General features: G+C 40.3%; 1 long non-coding RNA gene across 4 annotated transcripts; it reads right to left on the reverse strand.

Moving 5' to 3' along the window:
- Positions 1-504: 504 nt before the first annotated feature.
- Positions 505-25,768, reverse strand: LOC122221965. 4 transcript variants are annotated; one of them, XR_006203552.1, is made up of 5 exons: positions 25,732-25,768; positions 22,447-22,649; positions 15,528-15,669; positions 1,317-1,379; positions 505-720 (listed from the first exon to the last, which is right to left on the reverse strand). It is a non-coding gene; the product is annotated as an uncharacterized LOC122221965 (long non-coding RNA). The 4 variants fall into 4 exon arrangements; XR_006203553.1 differs by having other exon boundaries at positions 22,447-22,522; positions 25,732-25,767; XR_006203554.1 differs by lacking the exon at positions 22,447-22,649.

A 25,768-nucleotide genomic window follows, 5' to 3' on the forward strand; every position in this document is an offset into this window, starting at 1 on the left:
TTAAGCACATTAAATAAAGTGAGATTTTTTTTTAGTAAACTAATTCTTTTTTAAATTTTTTTAAGGTTTATTTATTTTGAGAGAGACAGAGACAGCATGAGTGGGGGGGGGGAGGTGTTGGCGAGGGAGACAGGGAGAGGGAGAGGGAGAGGGAGAGAGGGAGAGAGGGAGAGAGAGAGAGAGAGAAAATCCTAAGCAGGCTCAGCCCCGTCAGCACGAAGCCTGACACAGGGCTCGAACTCACAAAACCATGAGATCATGGCGTGAGCTGAAATCAGGAGTCAGATGCTTAACAGGCACCCCTCATAAACTAATCCTAACACCAGCATTTACCCACAACAGAACTATTTTACAGCTAAAAGCAAAATTCGTAGGGCAAGCTGTGAAATAGGGTAAAGAGTGGCAAAGTGACCTGTTTGGAGGCCTTTACTTTCCACTTCACTGGCAATGACTACAGAAGGCTTGGAGCACACACCCCACAGGTAACTTAAAATAAACACAATATATCTCGTAAGGTTCATGTTGGGGAAGAGTCGTGCAGAATCAGAGGCATTGAACGCTGGCTCCCATATGTTCACACAGGTTGACCCACACACCTCCTCTATGAAAAACATGTAAGGGCATCGTCATGTATTCATGCTAACAGTCATTGAGGCACCTTTGGTTCTTCTTTTCTCTCCTTGATGTTCGTAACGATGTCTATTGTCCTGCACCTCATTCCTAGTAATGGAAAGCGGGAGGTATGATCAGAACATATCAACGCCTCATTTATTTACCTTCCAAAGAAATAGTTCTTACTTGTGAGTTTTCAAAAACTTTTTGACCACCCAGAGTACTTCCATTAGTTTCTGTCTCTGTGTCTAAGAAACATGGCTTCTGGTAGTTTTTTTTTTTTGTTTGTTTTTCTACTCAGGGTCTCTGCCGATTGAAGACGGTTGATTGGATTTAAAATGTTTCAGAGACTCAAAAGAAAAAGAAACGAGAAGTCTTAGTGGTACTTTACATCCTCGTGACCCCACTGGGCCAAAATTGTGTTTCATGAAAGCCAGAGAAATAAAACTATGGGACTGAAAAGCAATCTCCCTTCAGAACTGAATTTTAGTCCCAACAAGGGGGTCGTGATTAGCAGTTTCCTCCTAGCAAAACCTTTAAAACATGAAAAAAAATGTGATGTTGATACCAAAACACATATTCCATACAGCGTAACACAATGGTGGCTGGTTAGCAGTCTGAGAGAGGAGCGCGTTGTGACTCTGGTGCTTAGTGATTACACAAGAGAACACCAGGATCACAGTGATGCTTGTTTCATCACTCACCTCACGCAGAGCTGTGGTAAAGGAGGAACTTTCACAGCACTTGCCTCAGAGTGTTCCTTTTCCCTAAGACAAAGGGAAGGAATCAGAGAGAGGGGGTGATTAATATAGGTGTCAGGGACAGTTCTCATGCTCTGTATTTAGATACATTGCTTCAATCGAATATTCCAATCCAAAATACAGTCGTCTGTGCTTATTCCTTTTCGTTTGCAGAGAAATGAAGTCTATAATAGGCTGCTTTCAGGAGCCAAAGTACAGTGGCCTGAACGCTGCACAAGTTCCTGGCTGGGGGGCGGAGTGGTGGGGGGAAGGCTGGAATCCAGCACCAGCCCCTGATTACCAAAAACGAGCTGTGAGAGCTGGCTGCGGCTGTGGGAGCTTGTCAAGTTCACATGATCCCAGATAGAGACTTCACTAGAAAACCTGGGTTTCTCCAGAAATCAAAACCCAGAATGGGAATAGTTGAAGATGAAAGCATTGCATTGAAAGGCACTATTGTATAGTAACCCACCATACCATAAATATTTACCAGGTGTTTGGGGAACCAGATGACCTCTAGAAATTTATACTCTAGAGCAACAGCTAATATGATGGATGACACATAGTTTCAATGAGAGGATGGAGGTGATAGAAAATAACTCATTGGGCAGGGGGTGGTGATGCTAGGAGAGGAGGGACAGACAGGCAAAGAGAAATGGTCAAGGGAGGCTTTTTAAAGGAGGAAATGGGGGCGCCTGGGTGGCTCAGTCAGTTAAGCGGCCAACTCTTGACTTCAGCTCAGGTCATGATCTCACGGTTTGTGGGATCAAGCCCTGTGTTAGGCTCTGTGCTGACAGCATGGAGTCGGCTTGGGATTCTCTCTCTCCCTCTCTCTCTGCCCCTGCCCCCCCCCACACCAAAATAAACAAACATTTAAAAAGAGCTATTTAAAGGAGGAATTGTTTGAGCTGGACTTAGCAGAGTTCACCAACTAGACAAAGAGAAATGAGCATTTCATGTAGAAGGACCAGCATGAGCAAAGTTTGGAGACATGGAACTTGCCGGATTTGGGGAAGAGCAAATAATTTCGTGTATCTAGAATGCACAGGCTGACTGGAGATAAGACTGAGGAACTGAAGGAGTAGAAAGAAGGCATTGTAAGAGGTCTCTGTACTTGGCCAAGGAGTTTGAATGCAGTCCAGTAGGCAGTGAGGTTGACCAAAGCTCACTTGTAGTTTTAAAAGATAACTTCACACAGGTTGGGTCAGGAGGTGGTCTTCATTGTATGCAAACTTTGAGGGAATTGGAGAAGACTATAGTAAATCTGTATTTATTTGTTTTAATAAATAAATTGTACCAAATACGGTTCTAAGTGTGTTTGTACACATCAACTCATTTAATGCTTGTAACAACCCTGTGAAGTAGGTACTAATATTCTCCTTATTTTACAGATGAGGAAACTGAGGCACAGAGAGGTTAAGTAACCCGCCTGAGGTCACACAGCAATAAGTGTCAGAGGCACTTAGAAAAACCCCAAGAGGAAGGCTGGCTCCAGTGTTTGTGCTCCATTCAGCTAAGTTACCTGTCTTGTGCGCTGGGCTCTGTATGCAGCTCGTGGTAAGTCTTCCGTGGATGTCGCCACTGACCTAACCTCCCACTGCTCTGGCATCTCTTATTAATGGGCTGCCTTTTTAGTATCGTTCCATCATCTATCCACCTTGGAGCACCTGCCAGAGGTCATGGAGGGGAATAAGGACCCCCACTTTTCATTTTTTCTCTTTCGTGGGTATTCGCCTCCCATTTACACTGTGTGAAATGGTCTCAACAAGGCAGATCCAAGGGCTTAGTGAAGAAATTTATATATACACGTTTTTGTATTTATCTCTGGGTTTTAGTCATGGATATATTTTTTTAATTTTGCGAGCTACCCTTTGAAAACCCTTTCAACTACTATTAACACTTTTGACACGAGTCTGTAAAATTGATTCAGACAGTTTGCCAAAGCTGCCGGTCTTAATTAATGACTTACTATAACCTCCTGTTTTATTGGATCTATATTTCTAGTATATTGGCACATATATTAATGACTGACCCGTGAATAAACTGACAGTTTTAAAATGATATGGAATAACTTGTTTTCTTATGGAGAATTCACTTTTGCCTTGAACTTATAGTAAAATGATTATTAGTTCAGTAAATTATGACTTTAGTGTTGTTATGATCACCTTAGCAGGAGAAAGACTGCCTGGATTTCATTTCTTGATGAAATTCTACTTTGGATGAGTCTCTGGTTGATCTCATGCTCTAGCACATAGAACTGCTAGCTTCATAGTCATAAACTTTTCAAGCAGAAAAGCATTCACTGGGGGTCTGCTAGTATGTATACATACATGTGCAAAATTATTTTGAATTTCCTTTAATTTGTGCTAAAATACATAAAGAACACGTTAGAGTCAGATAGTTGTTAAAGTAAATAATGTGAATCTCACAACAAGAACAACAACAAGGAGCTGGTTGTCTGTGTAATTTGAAACAATTTGTTCTGTGCCCACAAAAGGGGGCACCACATACGCCAGGTTTTATATTTGTGTATTTCGCAAAGTCTGTTTGATATGTGGTCGTAGAAGCAAAGAGTACTGAGTTGCTGCAGAATTACAATGTGTTCTTCCCCAACACACTGCCTTTTTTGAAAGATAATCTTTGAAACGAATGTGACAACTCAAATACTAATGAGCATACTATATAGAGCTGAAAGTTTTTCACTTGAAATTAACTCAGACACTGTGATCCAGGCCTACAGTACATAAGTCAGATTCATAGGGATTACATTGTATTTGAGGGTTATTCCCAAAGACCTAGCTTAATTCCAGGCTGATTTTCTCCAGAGCTGACAAAGGAGAGCTGGATTATTTGTTTCCTAGTCAGAGTGGCGCCACCACGTGGTAATAGCATAAACACTTTTACCGGTCACTCAACCAGGAGGCTTCAGAATTACGAGATATTTGACACTTTTTAAATTTAGGAATATTGCATGATTCAAAACTGGATAAGGAGAGCGGCAACTTATATTTCTATATTATGTGATTTCAAACTAGCATATTGCAAATTCACATAAAATGGTCATGTTGTGTTTTTGTATCGTCCTATGCAGAGTGATTAGGAGAATGCACTTTGGAGCTAATTAGTCAGGATTGCATTCCAGCGCTGCTACTTACTCTCTGCATACCTTGGGCAGGTTACTCAGTCCTCCCAAGTCCCAGCTTTCTCACCTGTAAAATGGGGACAGGACTAGTGTCTATCCTAATGGGTCATTTTGTACATTGAGTTATCTTAAAACACTTAGAACAATGCCTGGCAAAGACTAAGTCATCTAGAAGGGTTTTTTTTTGTTGTTGTTATTGCTTTTCTATTAGTATGATTAAGCATAAAGAGCCTCTGATAAGTGGTCTGACGCACCTTTCTAAATCTATTCAGGGTGCAGCCTAAACCGACTCATGAGAGATCTGACATCAGTGACCATGGTAAGGGAATAGATCGCAGCTACTCTTTGTGGTTTAAAGATTAATATCACACGGTGAGGGGATTGTTTTCAAACAAATCAAAATAACATCAAGGTCTTGTGTCAGATTACACTATTTAAATGCATGATTATAAATGACTGAACTTCAACATTTTAACAAAATGTATTCCTCTAGACAGGTGCTTCTTTTTTTTTTAATTGATTCTTTTTTTTTTATTTTTTTTATTTTTGGGACAGAGAGAGACAGAGCATGAACGGGGGAGGGGCAGAGAGAGAGGGAGACACAGAATCGGAAACAGTCTCCAGGCTCCGAGCCATCAGCCCAGAGCCTGACGCGGGGCTCGAACTCACAGACCGCGAGATCGTGACCTGGCTGAAGTCGGACGCTTAACCGACTGCGCCACCCAGGCGCCCCCAGGTGCTTCTTAATGTACATGCAAAGAACCAGAACTCTTGTCCAAATGCAGATTCTAGTTTAGTAGATCTGAGCAATTTCTTTTTTTTTTTTCTTTTTTTAGTTTTACTTATTTATTTTGAGAGAGAGAGAGGGAGAGCGAGGGACAGAGAGAGAGACAGATAGAGAATCCCAAGCAGGCTTCACGTGCCAGCAAGGGCCTGATGCAGGACTCGAACTCACGAACCCTGAGATCATGGCCTGAGCTGAAATCAAGATTCAGACGCTTAACCGACTGAGCCACCCAGTGCCCCATCTGAGTAGTTTCTGAGATTTTCGCATTTTTTTGCAAGCTCCCAGATGATACTGATGCTGTTGCATTGCAAAGCACACTTGGAGTAACAATGCTCAAAATCACCCAAAGTCATTTCCACTGCTGCTTTATCATCTTCCCTTGTTACTCAGAAAAACATGGTAATTTAATTGTAAGTCAGAGAAGAGCCATAGGAACCAAGATAATATCTTACTGTAGTCTTCACTTTCTCTAGACCACTTAACTATCTTTCATGGTAGCAATGAGTGCAAATGTAAGGGAAGGATGAGTACTAAAAAGAACTGGGGTAAGTGCGTAAAGACCAAGTTTTCTCCCAGGTAGTGAGCTCTACCATGCCAGAAGTACCAGTGAATTGCAAATGGTGAAGCTCACATGTGTATAGAGCTTCCTCCTGTGTGAAAAGCAGAAGGGGCAGTACAGCGTCGGCTGAAGGGTGAAGCAGGCCACACAGGCGTAAGCCTCATGAGACATCTGTAATCAGCCTCTCTACCTACTCAAAAGGAAGCTAAGGGTTTTATTGTTTGGAAAACAATGCCAAAAACATTGTAAACTTTAAAAAATCTTTGAAAATCTGCATAAGCGTATACCAAATCAATTAGCTATGACCCAGGCAAACCAGATACACTTTTTTTTTTTTATTTTTTTTAACGTTTATTTATTTTTGAGACAGAGAGAGACAGAGCATGAACAGGGGAGGGGCAGAGAGAGAGGGAGACAGAGAATCGGAAACCGGCTCCAGGCTCTGAGCTGTCAGCACAGAGCCTGACGCGGGGCTCGAACTCACGGACCATGAGATCATGACCTGAGCCGAAGTCAGACGCTTAACCGACCGAGCCACCCAGGCGCCCCAAACCAGATACACTTTTATTGTCAGAATCAGAGATTCGAAAATTACAGTTCAAAAAACATAGTATCACGAAAAAGACTTGAGAATCTGAGCGCTTCATGGGAAACCCATCGTAAGGATGTGACAACATCAACTCACACCGAATACAGCTTAAATAATTTCAGGAAGCTCAAAAAATATCTGGAAGAGCATCTGTGTGCTTAGTTTTTACAGATGCAATATTTCACATTCAGTAAAACTCACATCTTAGCCAAAGAAAATATTATAAATAGATGTACGTGGAAAAAACTAGGAAGATGTATGACAAAATGGTGAAAATAGTTAACTGATGGGTGATTTTTCTTTTCTTTTTGCTTACCGGTACTTTGTTCATATTCTATAACCAGTGCATATCATTTTCGTACAATGGGGGAAAAAACAAAATTTACTTTAAAAAAGAAAACCACCTCCTGAATGTGGATAAAGTACTGTAAAAGTTGGCTATTTAGCAATGGAAAACTTCATACGATCCAGGTATCCCCTGCTTTTCAAAAATCCACACCACACCACTTCACGTTTTTGCAGGACTTGCATTAGGACCTGCGTTCACTAATGAAAAGGAATCCAGACAGGATTTCACTTTTACGAAACAAGGAGGAAAGCGAAAAAGCGTTCTGTGCTTGTTTTGCCCCCAGCCTTTACAGGTGCACTCGAAGCAGCAAGAGTGGTGCCACCCAGCGCCTTTCTTGGGAATTACACTCAGCGTCTCCGCATTAGGCCGCCATGATTTCCACCCGTGTCAAAACCATGTGCTTTATCTTGATTTATTTTGTGCATCTGTTAGCAAGAGGTGTCCTAACATATCAGAAAAACCTAGAAGAGGTCATTTGGGGGATCTGACAATGCTTAAAAGTTTTTCCATGTAAGTTAATGCCAATTGCCTCTTTATGCCATTTTGGCTTACAAAAGGTTTCATAGGACTGTTCTGCTTTCATATATAGCAAGGGAAACCTGTGTAACTACAGCTTGTGATACACATTCCTGCTCTTATTGCTAATGGATGAATTTCTGAAATGTAATTTGGATCATTTTTAGAAAACAAATACCAATATCCAAAATAGGGCCATAGCATATTGAGAATTTCCCCTGCTAATAATTAATTCCGTGTGTCGTTTGGGTTCTAAATTACTCTGGGGAAAATCTGAAGTTAGAGAAAAATCCCATTTTTGTTAATGTCAGGGTTCTTGTGGCACCTGACGATGGTATCATTTCAAGTGCACCTGGACCTTCAAAACTGAATTTCATAACTTTTTTACTGTAGAAACATTTCCAAGGAGCACTTGTGAGAAAACCGCTTTAAATTGGAATCCTTCCGCTCTGGTACAATCATGCAAACAGCCAGCAGAATTTATTTAACCTTCAGCCAACTGCTCAACCAACTTGAAATTATTGATAGCCCATCAGCAATGATCAAGATGGAGAGGCTAAATGAAGAGGTGCCTTTTTTTTTTGCTTTTTTTTTTTTTTTTTTTTACAAGAGAACCATTGAGCTGGTAACAGGACTTGAAATGCCGTGTCAGCTCAGCTCGCATGGTCAGGGAGCTCAGCTGCTGGAGGGAAATAAAACTGTTCAGTTACGGCCGCCCTCCAATCAGTCACAGGGGTAATGGTGTTTGGCTTCAGTCAGGTTGTATGTCAGCAAATATACATCTCTTAGACAGCCCCTAAGAGTGCCTTAAGATCATGCTTATTGTTTTATATAGATAGGGGTCGGATGCTGATAGATGGTGGTCATAGGCCACCGAAATAAATTTTACCATGTTTAGCAGGTAAAGTTAATCTCAATACTGGAGAATGAGAGGGCCGTTTTGATAGAATATTCATTCCATTGACAGTGATGGGACATTTTTCCTCTGTTAATGCATGGCGCAGATCATATGAAAGTAGATATCCTCTGCTCCCTGCTCCTCAGCCCCCACTGTGTGAAGTCCACGTGCAGAAAAGGGACCTCAGGTACAATCTGGGAGATTTACTAAGGTTGAACTTTTTTTTTTTTTTTTTTTTTACATTTTTTTTTTCAACGTTTTTTATTTATTTTTGGGACAGAGAGAGACAGAGCATGAACGGGGGAGGGTCAGAGAGAGAGGGAGACACAGAATCAGAAACAGGCTCCAGGCTCTGAGCCATCAGCCCAGAGCCTGACGCGGGGCTCGAACTCACGGACCGCGAGATCGTGACCTGGCTGAAGTCGGACGCTTAACCGACTGCGCCACCCAGGCGCCCCACTAAGGTTGAACTTTAAAGACCGAGTTTATTTGAAGGAGCTCTCTGGGGAACTGTATGTACGTACCATAGCACTACCCTACTGTGGTCAGAGTGACACAGGAATGAGATACAGGTTTAAAGAAACACTGGCTGTTATAGTGAGTTATTTATGCCCTATCTTTAGTCCAAAAAAGGGTCGGAGGCAGCATCATGTGGCACAAGGGTAGCCACCCCCTTCCAAACCTATCAAACATTAGCAGTCAGTCAGAGTACTGTTTTACCACCGAGCCCAGATGAATCTCAGAATCTTAACCCAGTGTTTCAGACACTCAGGTTAACACGAGTTTGCCACCCTCTCACTAACTCTTTAAAATCTGGCAGTCTGCCTCCAAACATTGAAAGAAATATAGTGAGTCTTCTAAGAGTCTCCTGAAGGGCAATCAGAGGGCAGCTCCCGTACGCGAGCCTGTGCTAAACAGAATATGATGGGGTCCTTCAGAGACAGTCTGTTTGTCTGCAAAAGATTTTCTTGGGAATGATAAATGAGGCCCAGCAGAAACGGGACGCTGTGCTATTTGCCGGAGAAATGAGAAAACTTTTTCAAAGGATTGGATCGTCTTACCCCAGGGCCAAGAGTCAGTGAGACTCCTAGACTCGAGTCAGTGTGCCTACGAGAGCCCGTCAGAGCCCATCTTCTTTAGAAACTCTTAGAAAGTTTGAAGGCGGACAAGGGAAAGAAGTATTAGGATGTTAACCTCGGACAGACTCCATGCTTGTGTTGTGGCAGATACACAACCCACTCACAGTGACTTCCGCCCTGTAGGATCTCCTGCAGACGAGGGACTTGCCTCAGCTCCCCGGCTTACCACGTTGTTTATCACACTGCCTTCCTCAGACGTTATGACTGAGAGCTTGCTTGGAAATGAAAAAAAATGAATGAAATTCTCATTTTCTTAATTTCCTGAGAGTAGGTCTTTGTTAACCTTCTTGTCCACTTTCTTTATTATTATTATTATTATTATTATTATTGTTGTTGTTGTTTTAACATTTATTTATTTTTGGGAGACAGAGATAGAGCACGAGTGGGGGAGGTTGTCAGCACAGAGCCTGACACGGGGCTCAAACTCATGAACTGTGAGATCATAACCTGAGCCAAAGTCACGTGCTTAACTGACTGAGCCACCCAGGCGCCCCAGTGTTCTCTGTTTTCTTGAGGGTAGGGTGTTGCTCATGTAGCTCAAGGTCTCAGGAGACACAGACGCCCAGTCTAGTAAAACCCATGAACTCATCCTTTAGTACCTGCCTTTCAAAGAAAAGCCCTCAGTAAGGCTGCCATCTGGATTTCTAAGCATAGTCTGCCTTAAAAAGGCCAGTCTCTGCATCTAGGCCAAAGTATGTATTTATACTAAGTTTGTGTTCCCTAAAAAAAAAAAAAAAAGAAAGAAAAAGAAAGTGACTAGACTGTTCCAGAATTTGAAAAAAAAAATCAATTTTTAATATTTTGATTCACAAGTATTCTGCAAGCCCAAGTTCTTTTGAATAACAAAAATGTGCTGTATGGTGTTCCAGTAAAAATGTACCATAGGATATAAAGGAAAGGCCATTCTGAATTAGTCTCAACTATAGACTTTTTTTAAAATGCCCTTTAAAAATATTTTTTAAATAATGAAAATTAATCCTTAATGAAGTCCTGCCAAACAGAAGTCCTAGAGGGCCTTCCTTTGATGAATAAATTAAGGATTTTTAATTCATTAATTTAATGGCTTCCTTGAGGAAGGAATTGGCATCTAACGCAAACTTATGTCACTTGCAGTGCTCGGCAGGCTGTCTTTTTTTTTTTTTTTTTTTTTTTTTTTTTTTTTAATTTTTTTTTTTTAACGTTTATTTATTTTTGAGACAGAGAGAGACAGAGCATGAACGGGGGAGGGGCAGAGAGAGAGGTAGACACAGAATCGGAAGTAGGCTCCAGGCTCTGAGCCAGCAGCCCAGAGCCCGACGCGGGGCTCGAACTCACGGACCGCGAGATCGTGACCTGAGCCGAAGTCGGACACTCAACCGACTGAGCCACCCAGGCGCCCCACGGCAGGCTGTCTTGAACAAGGGTGACAGTCAGGAACTAGCTGCTGAGTAGATGAATGTGCATGTAAGGGATTGGAAAATGATTTGCTCTCTTGAGTAAATACCTCTTTCTGTATTTTTTCATTTTACAAGGTAATTGCCACTTTTGCCAGTGCAAAGTTCAGTTTTAGTACAATCCATGAAAGAGTGATTATAAATCCCATACAAGTGGGATCCAAATTCATATAGTTTTATTTGACTTTAAAATGAGGCACTAAAGGGGTACCTGGGTGGCTCTTGATTTCGGTTCAGGTCATGAGCTCACAGTTCATGGGATCGAGCCCCACATTCATTGTGGAGCCTGCTTGGGATTCTCTCTCTCCCTCTTTCTCTGGCCCTCCCCAACTTGTTCTCTTTCTCTCTCTCAGTCTCTCCTGTCCCCCAAAAATAAATATTTTAAAAAAGAAAATAGAATGTGGCACTAAAAATTAAGAGTCTTAAAAATACTCTTGCCTTTCACCCAGTATGCCCTTCTAGGAATGGTAAATAATAATGAATTGTGTAAAATTCATTGTGTAAAAGAACTTGGAAGCAACCTAAATGTCCACATATATGTTTGGTGGAGTAATATTTAGCTTTTAAAAATAGTCTTATGGCCGCCTGGGTGGCTAAGTTGGTTAAGTGTCCCACTCTTGAGCTTAGCTCAGGTCATGATCTCACGGTGTGTGTTTGAGCCCCACATTGGGCTCTGTGCTGATAGTGTGCAGAGCCTGCTTGGGATTCTCTGTCTCCCTCTCTCTGCCCCTGACCTGCTTATGCTTTCTCCCTCTCAAAACAAATAAATAAACATTTTTTAAAAAGTGTTATAGATAACTATTTGTGTCTTGGAAAGATAATAATTATATATTATTTAGTTTTCTTTTTTTTTTTTAACCCAAGGGTGACCCAGCAGGGGTTGAGAGATTGGCTACATAGAGGCAGTTTAAGCAATGGATTAAAGGAACCAGGTTTCTTGCTGTCAGAGAAGAGAGTTACAAATATAAAAAGAGAGAAGGTTAGAATTAACCCTGCAGTGTTATACTGAAATTGGAGATTCTGATGTAGACACATGGTATTCTGTATGCATAAATATAAAATCAAATATATATGTATTATATATGTATATATGTATATTTACTGACTTTGTCCACTCTTTAAAAAAAAGGGGGTGCCTGGGCACATCAACATTCTAGTAAAAGAGTATCAACATTCTGGTTACAGTAAGCACACAACTGCTGAGATCTTGGTGTCTATACCACTCTCCATTAAAAAGAACCAGGCTCCTTGGAAAAATTGCTAATCCCAAGGCTGGAGGAAGGAAAATACACAAGAAGCCTGGAATATCTTGTTCCAGAAAGGAAGACAGTGCTCAAAGAACAATGGGAACATGTTAGGACATGTAAGTTAACTTGTAGGAGCTCCCACTGGCTAAATTTGGGATAATGTAATTGTCAGAATGATTAATAATAGTAATAGATTATACCCCCATTGAAAACAGTAGAAATCCTGGGGTGCGTGAGTAGCTCAGTCGGTTAAGCTTTGGACTTTGGCTCAGGTCATTATCTCCCAGTTTGTGAGTCTGAGCCCCCATCAGGCTCTTTGCTGTCAGTACAGAGCCCTCTTATGATCCTCTGTCCCCTCTCTCTCTGCCCCTGCCCCACTGGTTCTCTCTCTCTCCCTCTCTCTCTCTCTCTCTCTCTCTCTCAAAATAAATAAATAAACTTTACTTTAAAAGAAATAAAACAGTAGAAATCCATGGATCCACTCTGATATAAATAAATGAATGAACACACAAAAGAAGAAAAGTCTCTTCCTTACAGTAGAATGTCAACTAACAAATGTAGAAAAAATAACAGACTTAGAAAATCACCATTTGGTAACTATCATAGTAATAATACATTTAATTAAGAAAATAAAAGAGAATTGCTTGATGAATGGGATATATACACCCATTCTCAGAGTATCTCCACCTAAAATATTTATGAATTACAAAGGAAAAATAAGAATTCCCTAGTGGAAAAACCTGGCAAGTACCATCTTACTCAAGTAACAAAAGTCAACACCACCACTAGTTGACAACTCGTGTGCCATCTTACAAGATGCTAAAGAGCCCAACAGCCCTTTGAGATATGCCTGCCAAAGACTAATAAGTTGAATCTAAATCATGAGGAAACATCAGACGAACCAAATCAAGGGACAGTTGACAAAACAGCTAATAATCATAACTAATAATAAGGTTAACGGGGCGCCTGGATGCCTCAGTCAGTTAGGCGTCCAACTTCGGCTCAGGTCATGGTTTCATGGTTTGTGAGTTTGATCCCTGCATCGGGCTCTGTGCTGACAGCTCAGAGCCAGGAGCCTGCTTCAGATTCTGTGTCTCCTTCTCTGTCTGCCCCTACCCCACTTGTTCTCTGTCTCTCTTAAAAATAAATGTGTTTAAAAAAAATTTTTTAATAATAATAAGATTAACAACTGTAATCTTCAAACGCATCAAGATCATAAAAGTCAAGTTAGGACTGGAGTTGTCTCAGAATGGAGACTACAAAGACATGAAAAGAGCAACATCTGTTTCTGGATTGGATCTTTTTGTGTAAAGAATATTTATTGGTACTTAAGTGGGATCCTTGGATGATGGGTTTAGGGAGTTCTGTTCTGTACTTCCAAAATTTCCCTATGTTGTAAAGCATTTCAAAATAAGAAAATGTGGGCATAAAACAATAACTATGATTCTATTTTGTAGAAGCTGTGTATCATAATATACATGATACATAGAAAGGTCAGAGAATATACATCAAAATGTACAAAAAAATATGGTTATCTCTTGAGTAATGGGACTTGTTTGCTTAAATTTTTTTTTATTGATGTTTTTGTTCATCTATATTTTCTAATTGTTAATTAATATGTATTCTCTTTGCAATGCAAAAATTTATTTTTGTTTTTTAATTTGTATTCATGCACTTCGGTAGTTTCCAGCCTTAAATAGGAAAGATTACATTACAAGGCATAATTGCTTCATCTATAATTCAATTAACCTCTACTATATATAATATACTTGCAAGTCATTGCAAGATTGCCTTCCATTTCTAAAATGTGGAAAATAGTCATATTTGGGAAACGTTATTTATCTTTTCTCTTTATTACTTGTTGCTCATTGATCATAGTCCTGAAAAATAATCTTACTATAATTGAATCACTGCTTTTCTCATTATTACAATACAAATTTAAAAATCAATTAGCTCTGCTAATTACTACTTATCTGGTTATAAAAAATACCGAAGTAACTGTCTTTAGCTGTTGTGAGTTTCAACATCTTTTTATTGCTTTTCTTAATTCACTTGGGATCACGTTATGATTATAAACTTCATTTTAAAGAATAATTAGAAATACTAACTAGACTGAATAATTAGTAGTGTTGCCATAGTACACAATATCTGTTATTTAGCAAACTCATCCTAAAACAATTTGTGATTCTTGTTAAATTATACTAATTGAAATGAAATGTATTCAGCATTCTTATCACTTGCATAGGCAAAACACTTATATATTGGCCTGGACTCTCAGAACAAGAACCTTCAAAATGAATTTCAAATTCTATCCATAAAATTAGATTCTTTATTAGATTCCAGTGGGTAAATTTGTACTTATGGACATTGTTCACTTAATTTATAGAATACAGCATTGAAAATGTACAGGGTGTACTTTTTTTGCCTGAAAACTTTGAAAAACATTTCCTGGGTCAGTTTAACTGAAAAGAAAATGAATAGTGGGCCTTTGTGGTCTGTTCACACCTGGATGCACACATACATCTCCAATTAACTGAAACAAGAATTCCCAGATGTTTCCAGCAAAAAGGATATATTTAATCATGTCATAGTGTTTTGGCAGGTATTTTCATTTATTTTATGTTATTTTATTTTGGGGGGGGAGTGAAGATGATTTTTTTTACGAATATAATTTATTGTCAAGTTGGCTTCCAAACAACACCCAGTGCTCATCCCAACAAGTCCCCTCCTCAATGCCCATCACCCACTTTCCCCTCTCCCTCACTCCCTCCCACCCACCCTCAGTTTGTTCTCTGTGTTTAAGAGTTTCTTGTGGTTTGGCAGGTATTTTTAACTATGCCAGTCAGAATGTTATATCATGAATCCACACATGTTAACGGCAAACCCAAGTCAGAGACACAGAATTCTAATATTAACTTGAACACCCCTCCTGCATAGGTCTCTACACCACACACTACCTTACTTACCACATCTATAATTCAGAGTCAATATTACTTTGTGCAGTGACAGAACCATTTGAGCTTGGCCTATAAAAATTAAATTAGGGACACCTGGGTGGCTCAGTTGGTTCAACATCTGACTCTTGATTTCAGCTCAGGTCATGATCCCCAGGTTGTGGGATCAAACCCTGTGTCAGGCTCTGTGCTGAACGTGGAGCCTGCTTGGGATTCTCTCTATCTCTCTCTCCCTCTGCCTCTCTCTGTCTCTAAAATTAAAAAAAAAAATTAAATCATATAACATATATAACCTCATACCCCACCAACTGCAGCTACTTTTACTTTTACTGTAGCTACTTCTCAAACCAAAGTCTCAATCAGAGAAAGACGCAAGGCGAATAAAACTGTTCTTACAAACACCCAGGATAGTAGCAAATTAGATAGTTAATTTAAAGATTGCATTTAAATTTAAGATTATTTTAGCTACACATACAGAAAACCTAACTGAAAATGGCACAAACAAAGATCATTTACTAAGGTAGTAACTTTAGAGGGGCTGCAGGTAAGGTTAATTCCATACCTCAACAGTGACATCAATGACCCAGGCTCTTTCAGTCTTAATGCTCATTGATCTTCAGTGTATTAGCTGTCATCCTCAGGCTTATCCCCTCATTGTAGCAAGGTGGCTGCTGCCGCCCCACACATCAAGTTGGCAACTATGTCTGAAAGCAGAAAGGGCAGTGTTGTTCTTTTCATCAGGGAAAAACACTTCACAGAACTTCACCAGCAGACTTTCCGCTTGGGTCCATTGACCAAGACTTACTGGATCACGTGCCAATGCCCTAGCCGGAAGGAACCTGGAAAGGACCTTTCGGACATTTCAGCCTCTGAAATGAGAATCAGCTTTCCCAGCAAGAAAGAAACACAAGAAGATGGAAAGGCTGTTGAGTGGACAACCGATAGGGTCTACTATCCTGAGTGTCCTGGCCAAAGTCTTGCTTTTTCTTTTCTTTACTTTTTAAAAAATATTTGGACATTTTATATAGCTTCAAGTATAAGTAAACCTGTCAGTTGCAATTCATGTGCTTCTGAATATGGTGCATTTATGAGACCTTGTTTTTATTTAACTTCACAGTTTTCAAGGGCTGACCAGAGATAGGTGTATTCCAGTACTTTTGTGCTGATAACATCCTGCATTTATACCTGCGTCCTATTTTTTATGATGATAACTAGCACTTTATAACACTTAGAGTTAGAAAAGCCACTTATTCATATATCTTTCAAGCCTTACTCTCCATATAAAGACTGTGTCCATTTACTTAAAATGAGCGCAGACAGTGGGGGAGGCCCTAGATCTGGCACTCCAGAAAGCCAGAGACTAGACAGGTAAGCATTCAGTCTCTGGAAACACTGTCAACAAATAGCTGGGCCTCAGCCACTGACCTACAGCTCAGAACAGAGCACCAGTCTCTGAGGGGAGGAAGACCAAGGACAGGATGAGGCTTCAGTCCAAAGGGGAACTTCTCTAATAGGAGGTTAATAGATGAGGACTTGTGAATCAGGACCAAGGCAGAAATCTACAAATGAGACCTAAGCCTCAGGGGTAATACTATAAACCCAGCAGGTTCTAAGTAAATTTTGAGATAAATGAATGGATGAATTTTGATGACTGAATGAATGAGATACCAGACTTGTAGCAGAGGTGATTTGATACTAAGCCATTGCATGTTGATCTGGAACCTAGTATTATTCTTAGGAACTGGGGACCGATTGCATCTATAATTAGGGATCAGATGCACCATTTGGGAATGAAAGGAGGAATGAGGCCAATTGGGGTTTTCATTAATTCAAAGTTTGCTGAGAATATAAGTTATCTGGGGAGCTTATGAAGATTTTATGCAGATTTTCAGCCACCTCCTTAGAAATTCTGATTCAGGAGGTCTTCTGTCAGGCGACATTTTTAACAAGAATCCTAAAGTGGCTCTAATGCTGTGGTCAATGGAATTATCTTGTATTCCTAATTAAGCAGTAAGCCCCTTAAGGACCAACAGCATGCCTTAGATTCCTTCTGTGTCCCCCATAGATTTTAACTGTATGATGTGAATGCTCGCTATGCATGTCGATTGAAATCTCTGCCAGTTTAAATTAGGTCACTGGAATTGACCAGTTAGGATAATCGTAGAGAGTCACCTGCTGAAGAAGTTAAGAATGTTCACTAGCTTAATGCTAATTGATTACTCCCATCTGCAATGTGCTAGACATTGTAGGGGAACCAGAGGTGAGCAGGACACAGAGACTGCATGTGAGGTAATTACAAAGCAGTGGGGTACAGATCTAATTTAATACAAAGAAGAATTTGATGCATGTTATGACATGAATAACAGTACAGGGAAAGACGAACAGTTAGAGAAGGTCAGCTATGCCTTGTAGAACAAGTCTGATTTCAGTACATGATGGAAAAAAGGAATGGTCATCCCACAGAAAGGTGTTCACTCATTCATTCATTCATCCATTTACATCCATTTACTCAATAAATGTTTACTGAGCTCCTGTCATGTGCCGAGCACAGTACTAGGGGTTAGAGATACAGAATTGTGCAATACCAAGTCCATGCTGATGTTCTAGGGAGGATAGGAGATAGTCAACAAACAAATTAATTAGTAATGACCTATTATGCTGCACTTGATAAAAACTGACATTCTCTCCCCTGTGTATGGAAGCTGTGTAAAAACTGAATTGAAAGGGAGGAGAAATGGGAGCAGGAAGGCCAGTTAAGAGACCGGGATAACAACAGAGGAAGACATGACAAGAATCCAGCTTGTCACATGGACAGGAAAGAAATCAATTCAATAGAAAAACGGTAACATTACCAGGATAACAAGAAAAACAAATATGAGCAAGTTACAGTTTTCATGACCTCAAGACCTACATCCTCACCCCTTCTGCTGTCCGTGTCCATCATCCCTAGAATGGTGTCCCCAGGACTTCCCTTGACTTCCACATGGCCCTTGAGATGATATGAAGGGATAACCGTAGATGCTCCCTTCTCTCCAGGGAATGATCTGCTTCTGTGGGGCTGGTTCCCTTTGAGGGACACTTCTTTATCACTTCCCAATTATTTTTCTATAAGGTAACTGGTAGAGTGTAGCCTCAGGTCACTGACTTCAAGAACTCATGTCATATCAGGAGAACCAGTTATAAAACACAATGGCTGGGCACTGTGGAAGCGAAATAATTGATTAAATTTTTCAGTTTTCAACCACAGTATAGGTTTTTGGAAGAAGTATTGAATCAAGTTGTTTTAATGGAACTACAAATAATTATCACCTTTGTTTTCACTCTAATGTCCTAGATACTAACCATATATGAATGGAAAGATGAAAGAAGAAAGGAGGAAAGGAAAGGAAATAGCTTTTATTTATTTATTTATTTATTTATTTATTTATTTATTTATTTTTAATTTTTTTTTAACGTTTTTATTTATTTTTGAGACAGGGAGAGACAGAGCATGAACAGGGGAGGGTCAGAGAGAGGGAGACACAGAACCCGAAGCAGGCTCCAGGCTCTGAGCTGTCAGCACAGAGCCCGACGTGGGGCTCGAACTCACGGACCGTGAGATCATGACCTGAGCCGGAGTCAGACGTTTAACCGACTGAGCCACCCAGGTGCCCCTATTATTTTTTTAAGAGAAAGCGCACAAGCAGGAGAGGGACAGAGGGAGAGGGGGAGAGAGAATCTCAAGCAGGCTCCACACCCCAGCATGGAATCCAACATGGGGATCAGCCTCATGACAGTAAGGTCATAACTCTTAACCAACTGAATCACCCAGGTGCCCCAGAAATAGCTTTTACTAATTAAAGTAATTAAGTAAGCCGAAGTTTTTGTAAATGGAATCGACTTGAATACTCTAAGGGTGGTTTGATGTAAACCTGTCGGGTATAAAATAATGAACAAGCTCTAAAAAGACCAGAAATGCTCCTTTCCTGCAATTATAAAAGAAATGCTATTTCACATCTTACAGATTATAACATACTTTCACATGCATCTCATGTTTCCTGACATTTAGACTCTAAGCAGCAACGTTGTAATATAGGGCTTGTTACTACCCCAATTTTGCTGATCAAGAAGCAATTCCATGAGGTCAAGTGACTTGCCCAAGGTAAAAGTGCTAGGAGGTGACAAACTCTAGGTTTTGTATTTCAGTCTTCTAATGAGCCCCTCTTCCCTCCCTATTTATGTGAATAATAGATCTAAATTTATACACATTGAGTTTGTCTAAAGCCAGATACAACTAATTTTTTTATATAATTATCACCTCACAAGTATCAAGGGGCTTTCTTTTTCTTTTCTTTTTTTTTTTTTAAATGTTTACTTTTATTTTTGAGAGAGAGTGTGCGTGTGCTAGCAGGAGAGAGGCAGAGAGGAAGACAGAGGATCCAAAGGGGCTCTGCACTGACAGCAGAGAGCCTGATGTGGGGTTTGAACTCAAGAACTGTGAGATCATGATCTCAGAAGTGAGATGTCTAACCGACTGAGCCACCCAGGTGCCCCCTCTTTTCTTTTTTTTAAGTAGGCTTTACCTGCAGCATGGAGCCCAACGTGGGCCTTGAACTCACAACCATGAGATCAAGACCTGAGCTGAGATCGAGTCAGACGCTTAACTGACTGAGCCACCCAGACACCCCTCAGAGGGCCTTCTTGACAAATATACAGCTTTCTATGTTAATAAGGTGCCAAAAGATTATTGACAAGCTAGCCAGTAAACAATTTTTAAACTATTCAGGTGTACCTTACTTGATCCATGATTTTCTAAAATGCATGAGAGAATTTGTTATGTAAAGCAATCCTTTTTTCCTTTCTTTCATAAATGATTTCTTTACCTAAAAAAATAATCATGGATCAGGCTTACAATTACTATTGCATTCATGACGGTTTTCAGTTGCGAGCAATCAAGACCAATTCTGGCTATCTTAAGCAAAGAGAGACCATTTTGCAAGGATCTTGGGAGCCCACTAAATCAATGGAAGGCTAGAGAATCATGCTTGAGATCTAGGATACAAGGGGGCCAGATAAACCAAGGTCACCCCACAGGAGCAGTGGCCCTTCACCACCAGTCCCATAAGAATGACCTTGACCTCCAAGATTCCTTTTGTGCCTCCATTGTCATGGGATCCAAAGCCTGGGAGCAAATGTCTGATCGGTTGAGCAGACCACGACACTACCACAAAGTGAGCTGAGGAATAACCAGGTCCCCTTATTTTCTGTTCATGTGCAGAAATAGGGGAGAAGGGGAGTGAGCACTGGGCATTGCCGCTTTGCAAAGACTAACTACAATGTTGAATTCTCCCAAAAGGGTGATCCAGAGGCTGAAGGGGACTGAAGGAGGGGTAGAGTGCTGCCCCAGTGCAATAGATTGCAAAAAAAAAAATAAAATAAAATCCAGTCCAAACATGTTCCTCACAGTATTGCGTATCATACTTAAAGTGGGGAGAGGCATGAGAACATTTTCTGACAATAAGGGATTTAGTTAAATTATGGTTCATTTTATATAATAGAAAACACTGAAGCTGAAAATGATGTTAAGGCAAAATATTTAATGATCTGAGAAGCTAGTTATTAAATATTAATAAGGAAAAAATAGATTATAAAGCAATATTTAAAATAGGATCCTATTTTGTAAATAAGAACAATGGAAGGATATGTACCCCCAAATTAATAGTTTATCTCTGGGTAATAGAATTAGGAATGTTCCTTTTCTTTTCAATGCTTCTCCCTATAATACCACTGTATTATTTCTAAATGATTAAAAACTGGTTTAATGTGCATATATTCTCATTAAATAATTTCTTTTGTTTAAATATTCATATCCATTGTCTTAATTTTTTTTAATATTTATTTTTGTGAGGGTGCAGGTAGGGGAGGGGTAGAGAGAGGGGGACAGAGGATCTGAAAGCGGGATCTGAGCTGACAGACTGACAGCAACAAGTCTGAGCCTAATGTGGGGCTTGAACTCATGAATCACGAGATCATGACCTGAGCTGAAGTTGGATGCTCAACTGATTGAGCCACCCAGGTGCCCCTCTATTGTTTGTCTTTAAATTATATATGTGTGTGAATCCTATTTCAGTGTTTAATAACTGTGTGTCCTTGGGTGAGTCACTCCACTTCTCTGAGCCCTTGTGTGTAAAATGGTGCCATGATCAGAAATAACCTATACATACATATACTCTTTGACCCAGGTCCTCCAGTTCTCAGAATTTATCCTACAGGTAAAGTTGCATTTAAAAAAAAAATGTTTTAATGTTTGTTTATTTTTGAGAGAGAGCAGGGGAGGGGGCAGAGAGGGAAGGGGACAGAGGATCCAAAGCAGGCTCTGTGCTGACAGCAAAGAGCCTGACATGGGGCTCGAGCTGAAGTCGGATGCTTAACCAGCTGAGCCACCTGGATGCCCCTGTAAACTTGCATTCTTAAGAAATAATGTTTTTATAGGCTTAGTCATTGTAGCATTGTTGGAATCACAGAAGTTTTTAAATAACCTAACTGTCCCCCAGTAAGGAACTGATAGGGTAAATTACAGTACATGTGTACAATGACATCATTAAAAGGATTGGAGAAGATCTTTTTTTGCATTCATAGGCAACAATCTCTAAGATACTAAATGCAGAACTGTGCGTATAGTACACTGGAATCTTTAAAAGGGTAGGAAAGTATTCATTTACATTTATATGTATAACTTAGCTCTAAACAAACTGATACCATTAAATACCTGTGAAATGACACATCACAAAAAAGCTGGTAACATTAGTTGCATGTGGGAGGGTAGCTGAGAGGCTGGGGCACAAATGTAGCAGGGAGAGTTTTCACTGTTTACTTTTGTACTGTAGAAATTTTGAAACTTATGACTATATTTTTTATTTAAAAATAATGTAATTTAAACTGAAGGGATTAAAAATAACAAAATAATGCTGTGAAAACGTAGCATGTGGCTAGCACTTAGATATCAGCCCCTGATAGAAAAGCTATCTACCACCTTCGTGAGTAGTAAGGGTGTAAGGCTTAAGGCTACTTGCTTTTTTTTCTCCAAACATTAGCCGTGCTCCCTCTGGTGGAGATACCCAGGAATTGCAACAAATGGGAGAAGAAAAATTGAACCGAGCCCCTCCCTGATTAAATAAGTGGATTGATTGATTGATTGATTGATTGATTTTATAATTTATTGCCAAATTGGTTTCCATACAACATCCAGTGCTCATCCCCACCGGTGCCCTCCTCAATGTCAATCACCCACTTTCCCCTCTTCCCCACCTCCCATCAACCCTCAGTTTGTTCTCAGTATCCAAGAGTCTCATGGTTTGCCTCCCTCCCTCTCTGTAACTTTTTCCCCCCTTTCCCTTCCCCCATAGTCTTCTGTTAAGTTTCTCAAGATCCACATATGAGTGAAAACATGTGGTATCTGTCTCTCTCTGACTGACTTTAAATAAGCGGATTTAGATACCTACCTTCATCTCCCGGAAACCACTGCAGTCCGTGCCTGTTCAAAGCAGCTCTCAACTTCGGGAGACTGGTACCTGAGTGCTTCCCATGGCACACAAAGAGTTAATAATATATGTGGTCACAGTGGCCAGCGGATGTAGCTCAGTTTACACAGACCTGTGGGTGTATCTCATAAAACTTCAGCATCGTGCATTTTTAAATAAACAACCTAGAAATAAATGTCCAAATATTGTCCAAGGATCAAGACAAATCAACTGCTGCTATTCATCCACAAGCATGATGTTTAATGAAAATGACTAATTCAAGCAGCTTCCACAACGCAGGATGTCAGAGGTAGTTGTACAGTTCTCTATTAGTTGATATTTGTGTTGCTGAAGGAGCAATATTCCATCCACGTCAGGATTTTTCCTAATGTGTGCCCTCGTGAAGCCTCAAGAACGTTTAAATCCCATTAGCACTATCCCCACTGGAGGGGGAACTGATTTAATTGGGAATCAACACACATTTTACACCTCTTTGGGAGAAAAATCTCAGGACTTGGATATGTTTAACAGAAAAGGCTCTATGTATGGCACTATGAGGAATAATTAAGCTATAAATTTCATCTTTGTTTGCCAAATGAGAAATGCCTTTTTTTTTTTTTTAAATATGATCCACTCTTCCCCCTCCCCCCAACTTTATCTGTCTAGGTAAATATAATTAGGTAATGGATGATGATTTGTTAGCATTTTATTTCCTGTGTTTGCAAGGGCATTAACAGTGATCAGAAAGCACACAACAAATGTGGTCAGTTTCTGATTTTCAGAGGCAAGAACGTGACTTTAGAGAATCAGATGGGCCAGAAACAGGCATTCTTGCAAATTAACTCTTCCTGTATTCCGAATAGGATCAGAGAGACTTTTGTCTTAGCTGATTTGCATGCACTAATTGCTAGTGCTGAGTAAATGTGGAGTGATCACCTACACAATTACATTCATAAATTAATATTTTTTTACTCCGCTGTTATTTACACACAGGAAAAAACAGTACAAATAATTTTAAGGCTGTGTCTACACTTACATAATGAAGTGGTTAATTAAAGTAATGAGCTAGTTAATGACAGGCCTAGAAATTTTTCATGAAATATCCATATAAGGGAAGAAGAAATATCTTTGCCTGAATAATTCTCATAATTGCCTCAACATTTGATTTCACTTTCCATGCACAGAGACATGCCCTAAATGACACTTTGGTTATGAATCTGAATTATCCTTTGATTTCTCATGGGCGCTATGGATGCCACGGCTAACTGCCAAGGTAACAGGATTAAACTAGGGGTATCACACAGAAAAGAGCCCCCCCCCCCCCGGAAGTGCTGGGCACAGACTGATGCAGGCAAGCACATGGCACCAAATGTTCAGAAACAGAAGCTTTGGCTGGGTCTAGATTAAATTATTCCTCCACCATCAATGCCAAGGGGTCACTTTATCACTCCCAACCCAGAATGATCCGGTCCAGTTTTAGAGAGTCCCATCCTTTTTCAGGACCTCTGATCCTTTGGTTCAGTAGACCTCTAACCTTAGTAGTGCTGGAGGCCAGATCACCTCTAACTGCTTGCTTCACGTCTGTAGTCACAGCCGTCTTGATTCTTTTCCTCGTGTTGGTCTAAGCCACCATCATCTCTGACTTGGGTCAGTACAGCATCTCCTCGCTCACCTCCTTGCCTCCACTCTGGCTTCCTCAACTGCACCACTGATCACCAAAGCCTATTCTCAAGGCAGCAGCCAGAATAATTTTCTAGAATGCATATCATATCATGTCAATCCTCCGCTCAAAACCGTGCAATGACTAGAGCCCAAACTGTGGCATGCACTCTGGGTCCGGAAGCATATTGAGGAGGTTCAGCTTCTGTAGAATACCAAAGAGTAAGGTGCCTGAAAAGAAATGAGGGACTAGAACCCATCTCACTGTTTGAAGCCATGACTGGGGTGGCGCTCCTCCACTCAAGCTCAAGGACCCTTTGGCCCAGGGATATAATTTATAGGGAAATGAGACTCTAGGGAGGAGAAAGGACACAGACATAATTTCTTGACCTAGATCTGATCCAATAGTGTCTTTTATTAATATTCCCCTTCCCTGCCGTATACACCTTGTCTAATTCCTACACTTGAGCGTAGATGGGACATGACAATCATAAATAGATTATGTTTTATGAAATGGTTCACTGTAAGAAAAGTAAAATTATCCTGGGTGGACATGACCTAATCTGGTAAGCCCTTAAATGGGATTAGGCTTTGTTTAGAAAGAAAAATTTGAGGCATAAGAAGGATTTGATGAGAGGGAGAACTTCTATCCCAGTGTTTGAAGATAAAAAGGTCACCTGTCAAGGAATGAGAGTGGGCTCGAGGAACTGAGAGTATCTCCCAGTTGACAGCCAGTAAGAAGTGGGAACCCGAGTCCTACCACTACAATGAATTGAACTCTGCCACGTAAGCTCAGAAGAGGGCCCCAGGTCCAGATGAGAAAGCAGCTCGGCCAACACCTTGGTTTTAGCTTTGTGAACACTAAGCAGAGAGCCCAGTTACACTGTGTCTAGACTTCTGCCCCACAGAAGTGTGGACAAATAATAGCATTGTTTTAAGCCGCTAAGTTTGTGGTAATTTGTTACACAACAGCAGAATACCATTTTAGGTAGAGGAGTTTAATGGCTGTGTTTAGGTCTGATTATAGTAGAAAGAATCTAGATGGCACAAGACCAGTTAGAAATTGCTGTAGTAATCTATGATGAGATGATAAAGGCCTGAAGTGTCGACAATAAAAATCCACAACAAAAAACTAGTAACAGATTGTGAAGGAAGAATCCATTAGACTTGGTGTCCACAAAACCATTCAGGGATAGTTAAATGCTGTAGCAATGGTCAACTGAACAACTCACTGGAAATCAATCATGAACTTCATCTGATAGCTTTCTTGCTACTAAGTTGGACAATTGTTGAAATACTGCGTTGGATTTTGTGTATGTTTGTATTAGGTTCTCAACTAAAAGACAAACTCCTTGTGGAGAGAATCATTTAAACTTCACCGAATTGAACCATGGGATCAAATGTTATAGACATGAAATGATGTAATTAAATTACAAGGCACTTCACTAACTGTTAGACTGGCTCAAATCAGAACAAACTGACAATGTCAAGTGCCAAGAAGAAGGAAGAGCCACTGTAACTGACATGCATTGCAGGTGGAATGAAAAACAAGATAGCTACTTTGGACAACAGTTTGTCAGTTTCTTATAAAGTTAAAAATAGACTTACCGGGGCGCCTGGGTGGCTCAGTCGGTTGAGCATCCGA

Source organism: Panthera leo, chromosome B3 (assembly GCF_018350215.1).
Source record: "Panthera leo isolate Ple1 chromosome B3, P.leo_Ple1_pat1.1, whole genome shotgun sequence".
In the NCBI taxonomy this organism is placed as follows: domain Eukaryota; kingdom Metazoa; phylum Chordata; class Mammalia; order Carnivora; family Felidae; genus Panthera; species Panthera leo.